The following is a 15,565-nucleotide window of genomic DNA, read 5'->3' on the forward strand; positions in this document are numbered from 1 at the left end:
GAGCATGAATGAGGGCTCAAACCCTGAGTTAGGACGAACACATTCTTAAGCATTTATAAGAAGAACCTGGAGGATAGGTTTGTAGGCTCAATTCTTCCAAGATGTGCAGATCAACTCTTAGCCCTTAAGAATCCAATGCATATGCTACAAAATTAAAAAGAGTAAGGCAAGGGATGGGTGGGTAAGAGAAGATGGATGAGAAGGTTGAAAGGGATGACATTGATCAAGATATATTGTATTCATAAACTGCTTTATTAAATGGTAACTCCTTTGTACAACTACATACAGATAATGAAAGAGAATTCAGGAGAGAAAAAAAAAGATGGAGAGTAGGTCAAACGGAGAAGGTCCTTAGAACTCTGTAATGGGAATTATCATACCTGGTTGAAAATTAGTTCTAGCTTACCTTCCTCAGGACAATTGTGTGGCTCAGACTCCATTTGAACGGTGTCCACACCTTAAAGTGTTGGTCAGAAAAGCTACCAGCAGAAGTTCAAGACATATGTGACAAAGCAGGGGAACTCTGACCTTTCCTCCTCCCCTCCTTTTCAATACAAAATATGAAAGGTTACAAAGAAAAGTGTGTAGAAGCATGATTTTAATATAAGAATAACTTGAGAGGAAGGGACTTTAATATAAGAATAACTTGAGAGGAAGGGACCTTTTTTTTTTTAGGGGTCCAGTCGTGGGGCCTGAACTCTGGGCCTGGGCGCTGTCCCTCAGCTCTTCAGCTCAAGGCTAGCACTCTACCACTTGAGCCACAGCACCACTTCCGGCTTTTTTTTCTGCTTATGTGGTGCTGAAGAATCGAACCCAGGGCCTCAAGTATGCAAGGCAAGCTCTCTACCACTGAGCCACCTTCCCAGCCCCTGGAAGGGACCTTTTTTGGCTCATGAAAGTATTGCTAATATTTCCCCCTGCCCCTTTACAAATACTACCTCTAGAGAAAATGATACCATTTTAGAATAAGTAATTAAGAGTTTGGGTGGTAGGGGAACACGGTTGTTTATGCTGAATATTCCTGTGGTAAGAATTTTGCTCTCATTTTCTGACTGCCAATGGTGGTAAGAGGTGTGCCTATGAGGTTGAGATCTGGCATCTTCTCTGTGGAATTGTCCTTGTGGGCTTTTATACTGAATCATTTCGGAGGTGTTTGATAGGAGGCAGGTTAGAAACCTCAAGAAAAAGTATTCAGATTTCTGGTATCTCTTTTCCTGCTCCCTACAGTAAGTATTTATTTTAATAGCTTCAAGTTAGTAGAGTTTTGCAGATGGCGCTGTTTCTAAACAGATGTTTAACTCTTGGTGTTCAAGGAAATAGTTCTCAGTAATTTGAAGACATAGAAAATAATTTCAAAATAACTTACCAATTTTTGTTGAATGAACTCTTCCATAGAATCAATATCTTAAGACTTTGGACATGTGTTGGAATTTATTCTGGGTAAGAAGCTCCCAAATTTTCTTTCTTATATTGAGTACTTAGAATAGGAAGATAGATACATGGAAAGATGTGGAAAGAGGTAACTATACTGTCCTGTTATACTCTGTCAAATGTGCCTTAAATTTACAGTGCTTTAGTCACTCTGATTTATTGGTCATTTTGAAAATCTATTTAAGGATAGTGCCTTCCTATCATTGTTATCCCTTTGACAACTCATAGCTAATTACATTTTTTTGACTATTAATATCAAAGAAGTAGTTACATACCTTTTACATAAAACCATTGAATTTTGAGTGTTTATTTTGTTTCTTATTATTTAGAATTTGTTCCTAGGTAAATAATGATTTTGAGAATGTCATTGCAATAGTTATTACTTCTAATTTATTTCTCCTTATAAATACATCGAATGGAATGTTCACAACAATATTAAGCAATGTGTTGTCTTGCCTCTGACTTTCAAGTTCAATGCTTACAGGATTTATGTCAATGAAATTCATGACGACGTGAACTTGAAATAATTCATAGTATATTAAAATGTACGAGACAGAAGAAGAGTCAGAAAGATATGAACACTAATGAGGAGAAAAATAGGCAATATGAACACAGACCAGAAATGGCATCAAAGACAGATTTATAAATCATGACTTTAAAACAATTTCCATGAATATGTGCCATATGCTCAAATAATGCAAAAAGAATGAAGTTGAAAGGAAGAGAAATGGAATATTGAAAATAGAAGGAAAATAAACCTAAAATTGACAAAAAGGATCTGAAATCTAAAACATGTTACACATTAGTGAGTGAAATGTCTATGGCCTTGGTTACACAGAAATAAAGGGTAAATACCCCTCCCCAAATCACACATGCATGCATGAAGAAACATGCACATGTGTGTGTACCCACCCACTCACACTCATACACACGAACATACACACATAAATGAAAAACACACAAAAAGAATATCAATGATGATGCAAAAATACATTTGGGAAAATACCAAGTGGTTCATTCCTGAAGAAATAACGCCTTCATTTTTTTTCTAAATTTAATAAAACTATGAACTCATAAAGCCAAGAAAGTCAACAAGTTCTAAAAAGAATATGAAATGACTGACATCAGTAGACTTATACTCACATGTGAGCACACACACACGGCACACACAAAATATACACAACAAAATACATAATAATTGTATTGATTGAATGTTAGAAAGACTTAAAAACAACAAGAGATACAAAACCAGAAGGACAAAGACAAGAATGGAAGTAGAAATTTTGTCAAAATCTATGCAAGCAAGAAGACAATGGAGTAAAATTTTCAGGCATGGGGGGGAAAAAAAAGCCAATCAATATCAAATCCTATAATCAGCATAATTCTATACTCAGTAGTTCAAAAATAAAGATGAAATAAAATATCTTCAGAAAATAAAAACTAAGCATCAAGTTTCCCACACAAAATATTTGAAAAAATTATGTATAAGGAAAATAATATCTCATACATATTGAAATTAATCCAAAAATGAGTTCTATGAAAAGTATATTTCTTCAATTTAATCACTATAAAGATAATTGACATTTAGGAGAATAATAAATTATGAGTCTTCAGGTGATAAAACAAATATCTCATTCACAACAATAACCTGAATGGTTTTGAGGGGGTCATGGAAAGAGTTGTGAAATGTCTACAGTGAAAGCCAAAATGGTAAAATATTGTTTAAAGATACTTTATGAAAATGTAAATGTGAATATTATAACACTCCAGGAGAAGTGTTAAAGTGTAAAATCTAAAGTGGAAAGAAGATGAATATTCAAATTACACTATTAAATTTAAATAAACAAGAATAATACGGATATACAGGGCTTCTGGAGAATCCCTATCAATATATTCCAACATTATGTTAACTGTAAATGTTTAAAACTAAAAGTCAGCTAACTCTGGGATATAGGTTAAATCCAACTGGATACTTACATTTTTAGTGTAGTTGTATTTTAATAAGTCTATCCCCATTTGTATATTTATGGCTGCTTTTGAGCATTGTTAAGTAGCTGCAACAGAGAATAAGTAACCTGTTAACATCACATATTTTCTATCTGGTACTTTCCATACTACCCTCTGGTTGCAGCCCCTATTTAAAAGAAATAGTTTATTCAGCTGTATTTTAATAAGTATGTCATGAATATAAAGCCAAAAGAGTTGTAGTGAAGATATATGTTACAGAATGAGAGAAAAAGACCATTTGGTAGTGAGTACGTACACATGCATAACTATAGTAGGCAAAATTTGAAAGTACTCATTAAAAGAAAGGTTGGTTGGTTATATGAATTTTTAAGTAACATAGATATCAGAACAATAAACATTAGCAGATAAAAAGTGATGTTTTGAAATAATAAGCTATCAGTGCCTCAAGAAAACACAGGAATCTTAAATGTGGATGCGTCTAATAAAAGTACTTTAAAATGCATAGGACACTTAAGGCCAAGTATTTATTTCTGTGAAAGATTCCATTAGCAGGATGAAAAGACAAACTATGAACTTTGAGAAAATATCTACAACTACACATATCACAAAGAGTTAGCATCTAGAATAAATATAGAACTATAAAAGTAACAACCTTCAGTAAACAGCTTTATTCATGAGATCCCCGAATTAGAAAGAAAGATACTACTGTTTCTAAGGTATTTATAAGCTACCACATGATTTTTTGTTGCTTTGTATGGCCCTCCCCATGTTATAACCCCTGTATTCACTGTATTTGATGTTGGTATAATTTGGGGATCGGAAGGGAATAAACAAATTGCTTAAATAGGGATACAGGTTGACCCATTGCAACAATGAGATGTACAAGATGCTAGGTCGAAAAACAAACTTTACAATTTAGGTGGCGGGGGGCAGGGGAGGGAGAGGAGGAGTGTAGTTGTGGAGATGGGAGGAAACGGATGGTAGGGGAAAAACAAAAGAGGAGGCAACAATTCTTGATAAGAAATGTATTTATTACCTTGCTCATGTGATCGTAACCCCTCTATACAATATTTTCACAATAAAAAACTTATTAAAATTAGAAAGAAAGAGAATACCACAGATGTCCTTTAGTGGAGGAGGGGTAGATAAACACAACTGCATCCTTACTCTGGACTATTGAGTAGAAAGAAGAAAGACAGAAGACAGAAAGACAGAAAGAAAGAAAGAGAAAGAAAGGAAGGAAGGAAGGAAGGAAAAGAAAAAGAAAGAAACAGAAATAGCTTCTGAAACAAATAGACACTGGAACTTCTGGGATATTTATATCAAATGGTCAATATAAGTCTTGAAAGGTTATATTCTTTATGATTCAATTTATCTTACGTTTTTGAAATAACATAATTGGAGTCAGAGAATGGATTCATTTTTAAATGTGTTCTGAACTAAGAGATTGGCAGAGCAGTGGTTATCTAGAAGTAGCTGGGGAGAGATTTGTGGTGGTAGAACATGTCTGTGTTTTCTGTGATATGGATTTAGACAAACCTAGATGGAGGATGGAAACTCCAGGTACACCTATACAGCATATACACACGCACCCACAGATGTGTGCATGTACACCTGATGAGAATGTGACTAATACTATGGATTGTTCACATCAATTTTTAGTTTGATCTAGTACTGCATATAGGTTAGCTATGGGTGTTGCTATTTGAAGAGTTCACGAGGCCTCTCAGCAGATGCCTGAGAATCTATAATCTTAATCAAAAAAGGAGAATATCTCATGGAATGGATAAAGGAAATCAGGTTACATGTATCGTTTAAAGTTGTATCATTCCTTTCTGAGTAAGTGATGAGGAGAAACACTCAGAAAATACAATAAAGCTCTTGGTTTGAGGAGTGAACATCTTTTTTTACTTCTCTACACTCTCCACTAAGACTGACTGCCCATTGATTAATGTCAAATTTATTTCTCTTCACAGCATGTCTCTTCAAGCCATTCCATATTTCCTATGCCCCAAGAGAACCCTCATGGTTTTCTTTAGGTTGCCTTGCTACCTGGAATTTCCCTAAGTATCCAACCTCAGTATTCCCCCTCCCGGGAAACAACAAAACAATGTCATTTTATCTTAGAAAAGCTTGAGCCTCACTACTCTGGCCTAAGAGATTATCTGGGATACAGTTCCATCCTTCGGTGGTACTTAAGGTGCTGTGCTGATGTAGACCTCCGAACTCTTCCTTCTAAATGCCTCCACACCTGTCATTCAAGTCCTGGAGCTTCTGTCACCTACCTTCTCTCAAATCCAGTGGAGGGAGAGTCCCCTGGCCTCCCCTTGGGTGTCACATACAGCTCGCATCCTGCAAGAGTCTTCCCATTGTCTTCTTGCCTCCTCTTGACCTCTGCTGTCTATTTTCCACACCCCTGATGGAATTCCCAAATCACATTTGTGTTGAAATGGGTCACCAATTCTCCACTGTAACATCTAGGTCAGCTAGGTGGTGTTCTTCCTAGATGGTCATTTTATTCTTTTGACTCCTCCATCAAGAGAATCATCATGTCCCCTTCCAACTGTGAGGAGAGGTATTTTGTATCCATCTCTTGCCTTCTCTTCACAGCAAGCTCAGCCCGGTGACTGGCTGAATGACTGATAGACTAAATTTGTGTGTTTCTTGCCTTAGGTTTCTATAGTTTCCATTATGACATCCTTGAGCAGGACTGTATAATTGCCTTTGTGTTCATAGTGTTCAACTCTGCGTTGTGTGTCTAAGAGGTATCATTAAATGATAAGTAAATATTTTCTGTTCAGTTTTCATTTCCCTGGGCAATATGCTTTTCTGGAATCATGGCAAAGCAAACCCAAAGACTTGTAATAACCTTATCTTGTTAAATGAGCTTTAAGATTCTGTCTAGAGCCAGAAGCTGGTGGGCCATACCTGTAATTCTATTTGAGTGGCTAAGATCACCAGAACTATGGTTCTAGGGCAGCTCAACCAGAAGGCACGTGAGATTCCCTTCTCATATAATAGTTCTGCATTGTGTTGCACACCTTTCATCTCAATTATATGGGAAGCCATCCAGAGGACTGTGGTTCGTAGTCAGCCACAGCAGAGAAGGCCACAAGGTCCACTTCAGCAGAAGAAGCTGGACATAGTGGCATGCAGTGGTGAGCTTTTGCAGACTTTAGAATATTGAGACCACAGTTTCAAGCCTGCATATATTTTACAGCTTGGAATCTCAGAGAATCCCTCCCTCCTAGAACTATGTTCAGGGGGTTCCCTCATTGGCTTGGCTCATATCTTGTGTCTGTCTTTGAGCCAATTACAGTGAGTGACCAGAGCAGTAAGAGTGGGTTTGACTCCATGATCCAATCATGGATCACAGTCTCTCCCTCCAGGCTTTGATAGGAAAGATATTTAGCCCTAAGTCTAAATAGCTTGTCGAACGTTACATAATAGTCTTTGTTCACAATCTTTACAGGACTCCTCTGTTGTGCCTTTTGGATACTTCCAGGCTTACAAAAGGTCCATGAGAGAATTTAAAACGTTAAAATTAAGTCAGAAAGACCCTTGGGCGGCTCTGAGAAAGAGCTAGGTGAGTATAAACCAACAACAAATAAGTCGCTCTCATTTTCTACACCATCTCCCTCTCCTCCCCCAATAAACACTCGGTTTGGATCTATCTATCCCTGCAGGGCCTGACTGAGTTTGATTTTTATTACCTTTGTTTCTCTTCCGTAATTCTTTGCCGGGCCAGGAGAATTACCAGTGTGTGGTAAATTGCTAGAATAGCTGATGATTGGCAGGATGGATTTCCAGCCGCACAGCTGCACTTGGCCACCTGGAGGGATGAAATGACCTTGGGTCAGTCACTTAGCCTCTTTTGGGGTTTTCTGGTCCTCTGCTTTTGGTGAAGCATGAGTGTGTATTTTGCCTTCTCCCGGTGTGTAGGACTGGGACTAGTGTCATCTTAGAGGCAGGAGGCCTGGTCTTGTGCCAAATGGATGATTTGTGTACTCTTAAATGATGAGTTCCCTCCCCCCCCCAGCCCCCCCCCCCCACACCAAATATGCTTACCTACTTCTTTGATTCTCCCTTGCTTCTGCTGTCCTCAGGGTATGAGCTGCCATTTATGGTTAATAAGAAATCCACTTTTCCTCAGAGTGTATATGAATGAGGGTAAGGGGGTTGAAAAAAAGTAGAATAAAACCAAAAGGAAAAAAAAACAAGCTGTGTATGAGGGGGAGTAGAAAGAAAATCCTTGGAAAAAGGAATGTTTTATTACAGGCTGAGGATTCAACTTTGGTCCAGATGTGAGAGTTGTTTGTATATTTCTGGCCCCTGGTGATAAGAAGATGTTACTGGGATTGGGTATTACCTACCCTTCCATCCTTTGCTTAAGTAGCTGAGTCTGCACAGATAAAGCCCACCCTTGGGGGCCTTAGGATCCTTTCTAGACACTCCTCAACTTGAATAATTCATCTCGAGATAACAAAACAATTTAAGTTGAAAATGTAGAAAGTCAGTTGCTACTAACAAAAACATAATTATTAATTAATTTGTTCAGGAGACATCCTCCAGGCAACCGGAGAAAGGTATTTATTCATGTAACAAGTACATGTGCACTGAGTGCCCTCTCTTATCATTCTCCTAAGCATGGAGGGGCAGCGAGAAGAACACAAATTAGGTGTCCTCCTCTGTGGTACTTGAATTCTTTTCTTGTTTTTTTTTTCTTTTGTCAGTCCTGGGGCTTGAACTCAGGACCTGGCCGCTGTCCCTGAGCCTGTCCTCTACCACTTGAGCCACAGTGCCAGTTCCTGCTTTTTCTGAGTAGTTTGTTGGAGATAAGAGTCCCATGGATTTTTCTCCCTGGGCTGTGGTCCTCAAACCTCAGCCTCCTGAGTAGATAGGATGACAGGCGTGAGCCACCAGGGTCCAATTCGATACTTGAAGAATTCTTATAGGAGACATTTTTAACACATGAACAGAATCATAGTACAAGTAAGTGCTATGAAGAAAATAAAACAGTTGCCATTCTACAACTGTTTTACTGGAGTTAGAAGCAGTTTTCACACATGGTGGCAAACTTTTCTCTTCCCAAGGGAAGAGAGTACTGGAAATGAGGGGAGAGAGGTGAGGAGCACTAGAGTTTTAGTGATGCCTGACCCTAAAATGAACAAATAATCTTACCTTGCAGTTTATATCCAGCATGGAAAAGTACTCTCTTCTGGCCTGCCTCTCCAAACCCTACCTTGGCTTTTCTTTGATATTTAGCCTTTCATAGGGAGCCTGATCAGCATCCTCTTGATTTTATGTGGCAGTGAGAGCGATTAGCCCCCACATGCAAAGGTCAAAAGATGGATAGGAAGCTTATTGTGGGGAATTAAATGACACCGAGTGCTTAAGGGTACAGTTGAGGCTGTGTGAGGTCCAGCTTCTGTGGTGGAATGTCACTTTCAGGATTGGATTCTCTCCATCTGCTTATTACAAAGTCATTCAGGCCAGTGCCCTGTGCAATAGGATTCCCTACTCCTTTACTCTGCGCTTTACAGTTGGTACGATACAGGGCCACAAGTCACCCATGAGGTAAGAAGAGGTGTGGAAACACAATGCTTTTCTGATGAATAAGGAAACCCGAGCCCTTGAGGAATAGAGGTTTGGTAGCGCATTCAAATAAAGAGCTGTAGAAGCAAAACATAAAAATGAAATTCTACCAACTTATCTATTATATAATACAGGCTTTAAAAGGAACTAATAGGGAGTATATTGGATCTCAGAGAGTAGAGGAAGCATCTGTCTTGCTAATTCTTTCCTCTCTCACTTCAGCAAACATCACAAATGGAATATGCAACTCTTTCCTATGGCACTATCACCTGCCTCTGTCCTTCTAATGATGTAGGACCACCCATCTAGGATTTATTAATCTAGCCTTAACTAAATACTATATCCAATATTGGGTCACACTACCCTTGAATTCTAGTTTTCAATTCTGTGACTTTAGATTTCATTGGGATGATTCCAGGAACTAAACATAATCTAACTAATTTGATCCAAAACCCCCTATGGTAACCAAGGAAATCTTGTATTGATCTGTGAGCAAAATATGTGCTCTAGAGTTTTGACTTCACAGCCTCCTAGCAAGATGAGAGGGTACACAAGTGAGCAAACATAAGAAAGAGGATGTAGGAATTCATACTTGCTAGGGATAAAGTTAGTCCTACATATGGATGAATCTTGAATCCTTATGAAAAAATATGGATTTTTTAGTAGAGTTTTCCATGGAAAAATTGGAGGGGGGATTTTCAATATAGAAGGCCATGTAAGAAAGGCAGAAAGATATTGCATGTGAGTAGAGTCTGCTTGGAGATAGAGTTCTGGCTTCTGTTCTAGAGGTCAGGATGAATGGATAGGAATGAAACCAATGTGTTGGATCATCATCATCATCATCATCATCATCATCATCATCATCATCAAGGGCAAAAGGAAACCCTGCCTACCTTCATGAAGTTTGCTCCTAAAAGAGAGGAAGATTTGGAATAGCAGTAAAATCTGGGTTCTATGTCTCATCTTTACTGAAATTTCGAGAATCCATCCTCCCATGATTTCAGTCAGGACAAGGTTTATCACCAGTGCCAATAAAATGGAGCAGTGGGCGTGGAGAAGATATCTCAGGAAACAAATGGCTCTATGGCTTATCAAAGTCAACTGTGGAAGTTGCTACAAGCTTGTGCCTGAGAAGTTCATTATCAATGTTCCCATGCACTCTGCCCCTCCTGAATCCTGAGCTAACCTCTCAAAATGACAGTAATCGGAAATAAAACAACCTATTCCATATCAATAAGAACACACACACACACACACACACACACACACACACACACACACACTCACACACACACATTTGGCAACAAGGAAAGAAAACTGGCTATTTTCATATATATTCTGAGCAATTCTTGGTCTCCGTTCTTGGCCATCAGCCATAGTTAAAAGTCAGCCTCTCCTGATCCATTACAAATTAAATAATCATAACTCTATTCATCAGGAAATTGTACGCACAAGGGCTGCATAAGCCAGCAATTTGTACGAAGGCTTCCCGCCTTTCATTGACTGACTCCAAGAGCATCTTGGTGGCTGTTACACCGGAGACTGGAAGCATCCGCCATGGCAGGCAGAGTTTGCCAGCTTGTGCCTGACTCAGCACTTTCACTGGAATGATTCTTCAAGCAGTTGTGCTGGGAGTCAATGTCTGTCTAGCATGTTCTAGAAAGCCTATTATTATTTGTGGAAGGAAGAGTGCCAGCCAGCCAGCCATTGTAGCGAACAACTTATTAAGCACAAACAATGTGTCTGCGTCATTACTGGGTACAGCAAGCGGTCTTTCACAACCCAACATGGACTTTGCTTTTCTGTGAAAAGAAGAAATGGTTGGGCTGGACTTGGTCCGTGAAGGAGAAGGTGAGTGGCCACAGGAGAATTCTACTTGGACTTTCTGGCCTTGGGAGCAGGGTGAGTTTTTGATGGTTACTCACATAGGTTATGGTGTGAGAGACACTCCTGAAGATACATGAAGGGTCTACAGTGAGCCAGGCACTGCTGGCTCATGCTTGTAATCTTTGCTACTAAAGAGGCTGAGAACTGAAGATGATAGTTCGAAGCTAGCCTCCTCTAGAAAGTCCATGTTCAATTAGCCATGAGAAGGGAAAAAAAATCCAGAAAGGGGCCAGAAGTGGTAGATTACTGTTGTTGAGCAAAACACTGAGGGACACAGACACACAGGTCCCAAGTTCAAACCCAATAACAACAACAACAACAACAACAACAACAACAACACACACACACACACACACACACACACACACACACACCATACAAATCCACGTCTAGCTGATTTGGAATGTTTTCAAACACCACCATATCTGTTATCTAGCTCCTGATTGTTTTGCCATTAATGTAACTTGCTCTCTAGTAAGTTTTCTTTCTTTCTTTCTTTCTTTCTTTCTTTCTTTCTTTCTTTCTTTCTTTCTTTCTTTCTTTCTTTCTTTCTTTCTTTCTTTCTTTCTTTCTTTCTTTCTTCCTTGCTTCCTTCCTTCCTTCCTTCCTTCCTTTCTTTCTGCATGCTGTGTTAGGAGTCAGGTCAGTCTTTAGGTGAGTTATGAATGCTCACAAAAATCCATTCTGTGGCCAATCTGCTTTCCTATTGAAATTTGCTTTATTTCTAACTAATACATTTCCTGTAGGTATTTCTTGAGAATATAGTCTATGTAAGTCAGTTACATACTCCAACCAATATGTCTGTTTTATTTCTCTGAATACCATAAAATTACGTTAGTTGATGTTTTAAAGTCTGTTTACAACTACCTCATCATCTGTCTGAATTAGACATTAGTATTTAGTTTGATTCAACACAATACTCTCTTTACACAATTGGGAAGACCAAGGCTCAGAGAGGAAAAGTGACTGAATCTGATTCTAGACCAATAAAAGATACTCAGGATAAAGTTAGAAAGCAAGCAACCAGTTAAAGAAATTCACAGTAGTTAAGGAGTTAGTGAGGTGTGTATTCATGGTGTTTTAAGCTCTCTACCCATAACGAAAAATTCCTACTGTTACTGCTGTCAGTGCACTTTCACTTAATTTCTACCTGGTCTAGAATTTGGGCAAATGATACAATCACAATAAATACAATGAAATATGTTTGAAGGTCAGAAAGGTTAATCGTGTTGGGTCACGTGGGTGTTTCTTCCTAGCTTTATGTAAACAGGAGAAGGGCATCTCATGAAAAACTATTAGTGAGTTAAAAGATTTGTCAAGGGATTCCAAATAACCTCATGAAATTTGCCACACTAGGAACATGAAAGGATCCTGTTTAGTATTAACCCGGCTGTTTCTCTTTTTCTCTCATCTGATTTCCAGGAAGCTTATGTGTTGCAATCCTAGCTGTGAACACATGATGGCAGTGCAGGGCCACAAAAAGAATTGGAAGCGCAGGTGTTCTGGGTTTTTGTGTTTTGTTTTTTTTAAGGGATATATTAAAAGTGTCAGAAAGCAAGGATCTGGCCCAGACTAGAGGGCAAAGAGCTGCTTGCAGAGACTGCCAAGTGTTCTCAAAATGACAAAACAAGTACCATGATTCTGGGGCTCTAGGATCTCTGGAAATAATTTAGATATTGTTCAGGGTTGAAAGAAAATCCTTTCTGAGTTAGACTTAAACAGACCTAAAACTAAAATAAAAGATCATATACTGTCACACTCTGTTTCCCCCCAAACCTCCACTGTCCAGGCTGTATCTGTCTGTGGCTGAGCAAGATACAGCTCACTGTATCTTGACAGAAGCCAGGGAGAGTTTGTCACCCCATAACACACAGGAGGTAAAGTCCCAAATCTACCAGTCTAGATTGTCCCTGTGTAGATGGCTTCCTCAGTGATCTGCTCAGCTGTGAAACAGATGAGGGGACATGAGGTGTGATTGTGTGTATGTGTGTGTGTGTGTGTGTGTGTGTGATTGTGTGTGTGTGTGATTATGTGTGCAGCTAAGGAAATAGTGACAAAGGTGTTGGAGCAGAAAAACAGGTCATACCCAATGTCATCATTTGGCTCTGGGTAGAGTATGAGACAGAGAATGAAGACGAGTACAGTAAGGGAGAAAGAAGAATTTCCAGAAGTTTCCTAAGGTTGGGGAAATGATTTGATTGGTATCCTTGGGGAGAAAAAAAAAACAGTTTTGAACTGAATTTTTGTTAACCCCTTTTCTCTGATTCTTCAATTTCCAAACAGCAACACACACCACATGCTCTCTGTCTGCCTACCTGCCTGCCTGCCTGTCTGCCTGTGTCTGTCTGTGTGTCTGTCTGTGTGTCTGTGTCTGTGTGTCTTGGTCTTCCTCTCAGTAATCATTTCTTCTTCTCAGTAGTCTTTCCTTCAATACCCATTAACATCAGACTCTATGGTCTTTTCTGATGGGTGGGGCATGTGTATAGGGGGGGTGGGTTTTCTGGAGGTGACGGGGGAAGTAAGGCCAGAGAAGAGGAATGATGACTGAATAAACCCCTCATCTAGAAGACAAGTCCTTGCATCTGCAAAGGAGAACAGTAAGGACCACGACCAGGAGATGGGAAGGGCAGACCTGACCAGATGGAGTGCTTGTGCACATTCTCCAGCTGTATTTCACAGACACAGACCTTCTCCGTTTTTAAGACACTATCCATTTGCAGCAATCGTTATTTCTGAGCATTACCAGTCAAACCTCGCATTCCTCTTCTGCCTTTAGAGTCTGAGTGAAATTGATTTGTGTTTTTAATTTTAAAGAAAAAAACAAAACAGGGGGGGGGGAAACTCAACTGTTGGAATATCCTTTTGGCTTGGGAATTTCCAGCATGAATTTTCTTTTTCATGTCCCTTTCATTCTAACTCCTCTCCCCTGTCTCCCCCATCTCTAGCAACAGTGTCCCCAGGGCAGGCAGCCAAATAATCATCTTCATTTGATTTTCCTTTTGCTATTTTTTGATGCAACAGAAGAAACATTTTTTTCCCAGACGTTGATCTTTGTAAAGACTATTTGCAAAGAGATGCATGTTGGAGAGGCTGCGTGGGTGGGATTTGAGAGAAAAGCTGTGTTATGTTTTTTTTGTGGTTATCATTATTATTTACTAAACTTTTATTCAAGGACTGCGATGGGAGATCGACAAAACAACTCTCATCCTATAATCAATTGTAGCTGGAAGACAATATGTCGCTATTCAATGGTTCTTTCGTGTTCTGAGAAAGAAGGATCTATTGACTGCCTTGAAAGTTAGGGCCTTTCCCTGGGCACTGAGTCATTATTGGTTCTTCGAGTCCAATAATCTGTGCAAGGTTGGCATAGATGAAGACAATCATAAAAATGAAAACAATAATTTACTTTGATATTAGCTGTGATGGTTTCTCAAACCACAGCATCTATCTGCATGATGAAACTTTCAGTGCCCTGTGAGGTGTTTGCTATTTTTCCTCGTTTATGTTGAGGAATCTGAGGTTCTGTGATCCTGGTCTTGGGCTAGCCTTTCATCCCCTGGATCCATGCAGATACAGGGGCAGCTGGGTTGCTGCTCTTTCTTCAGTCAAAAAGATAAATTCTAAGTGATGTGGAACAAAGTCATCTAATGCTGAGGTAAGATGGGTACAAACTCCCTGGAAATGTTACAACTATCAGATCCAGAGTGCAGACTTCCTTTGGGATCTGATCTTTATTTAGACTCTGACCTCATATGCCACAGACAGAGAGATGCTTCTCGAATCCTTCATTTCTTCATCCTATAATGGGGATAATGGTGTCTTCTCTTAGGATGATTAAGTGAGGTAATACTTGCCATGCTTAGTATACGTTCAATACATGGCTGATGTTAGGATGTCACATAAGTTCCCTGTGAACTATCAGGCTTTCTTTCAGCCATTCGCAGAGAGAAATGAGGGTGAATCTGTATTATTTATATCAGCATGATGAAATGACTGTTACAGGAAATCTCATTCCTTGGCCTTGTGGCTTTTTTCACAGGGCTGTTTGAGTTTCGTCATGACGATATGGTGGCTGGCTTCAACATCGCTCAAGAGAGTAATATCATTGTGATGGCCTTTTGAAGCCATCATTCCATCATTTTCTTATGGCCTGTGTTGATCAGCTCTCTCCAATAGGGGAATGGTATGAGTAGTCCGGAATTACTGGGGCCATCTTGGGAGCTGCCTGTCACAAGATCTGCTCCTTCAGGTACAGAACTGGCAGATTCATTCATTTGGGTCTGTCTTAGACAGTTATGACAAAGTAGATGTTTTTTATTTGTTTGGGTTTTTTTTTTTTGGATTTGAATTTTTTTTATTGTGAAAATACTGTACAGAGGGGTTACAATTGCATAGGCAAGATAATGAGTACATTTCTTTTTTTTTTCTTTTTTTTTTTTTTTGTCGGTCGTGGGGCTTGAACTCTGGGCCTGGGTGCTGTCCCTCAGCTCTTCAGCTCAAAGCGAGCGCTCTACCACTTGAGCTACAGCGCCACTTCCGGTTTTCTGGTGGTTTATTGGAGATAGGAGTCTCACGATCTCTCCTGCCCGGGATGGCTTTGAACCGCTATCCTCAGATCTCAGCCTCCTGAGTAGCTAGGATTACAGGCGTGAGCCACCAGCGCCCGGCTATGAGTACATTTCTT

The 15,565-nt window shown here is 39.5% G+C and overlaps 2 long non-coding RNA genes across 2 annotated transcripts in view; one reads left to right on the plus strand and one right to left on the minus strand.

Annotated features, from left to right (window-relative positions):
* LOC138816375 (uncharacterized) overlaps nt 1-5,975 on the minus strand; it is a 76,969-nt gene extending 70,994 nt beyond the window's left edge. Inside the window, exons 1-2 of the long non-coding RNA XR_011368653.1 lie at nt 5,685-5,975; nt 3,409-3,485 (exon numbers count right to left, since the gene is read on the minus strand). This is a non-coding gene — a long non-coding RNA (uncharacterized lncRNA). The remainder of the gene's footprint in view (nt 1-3,408; nt 3,486-5,684) is intronic.
* The window catches only part of LOC138816367 (uncharacterized), a 66,922-nt gene extending 51,800 nt beyond the window's left edge, over nt 1-15,122 (plus strand). Inside the window, exons 4-5 of the long non-coding RNA XR_011368641.1 lie at nt 6,872-6,985; nt 14,921-15,122. This is a non-coding gene — a long non-coding RNA (uncharacterized lncRNA). The remainder of the gene's footprint in view (nt 1-6,871; nt 6,986-14,920) is intronic.
* Nucleotides 15,123-15,565: the final 443 nt, after the last annotated feature.

The sequence above is a fragment of the Dipodomys merriami genome, unplaced genomic scaffold (assembly GCF_024711535.1).
Source record: "Dipodomys merriami isolate MVZ:Mamm:240054 unplaced genomic scaffold, mDipMer1.0.p SCAF_11, whole genome shotgun sequence".
Taxonomy (NCBI): domain Eukaryota; kingdom Metazoa; phylum Chordata; class Mammalia; order Rodentia; family Heteromyidae; genus Dipodomys; species Dipodomys merriami.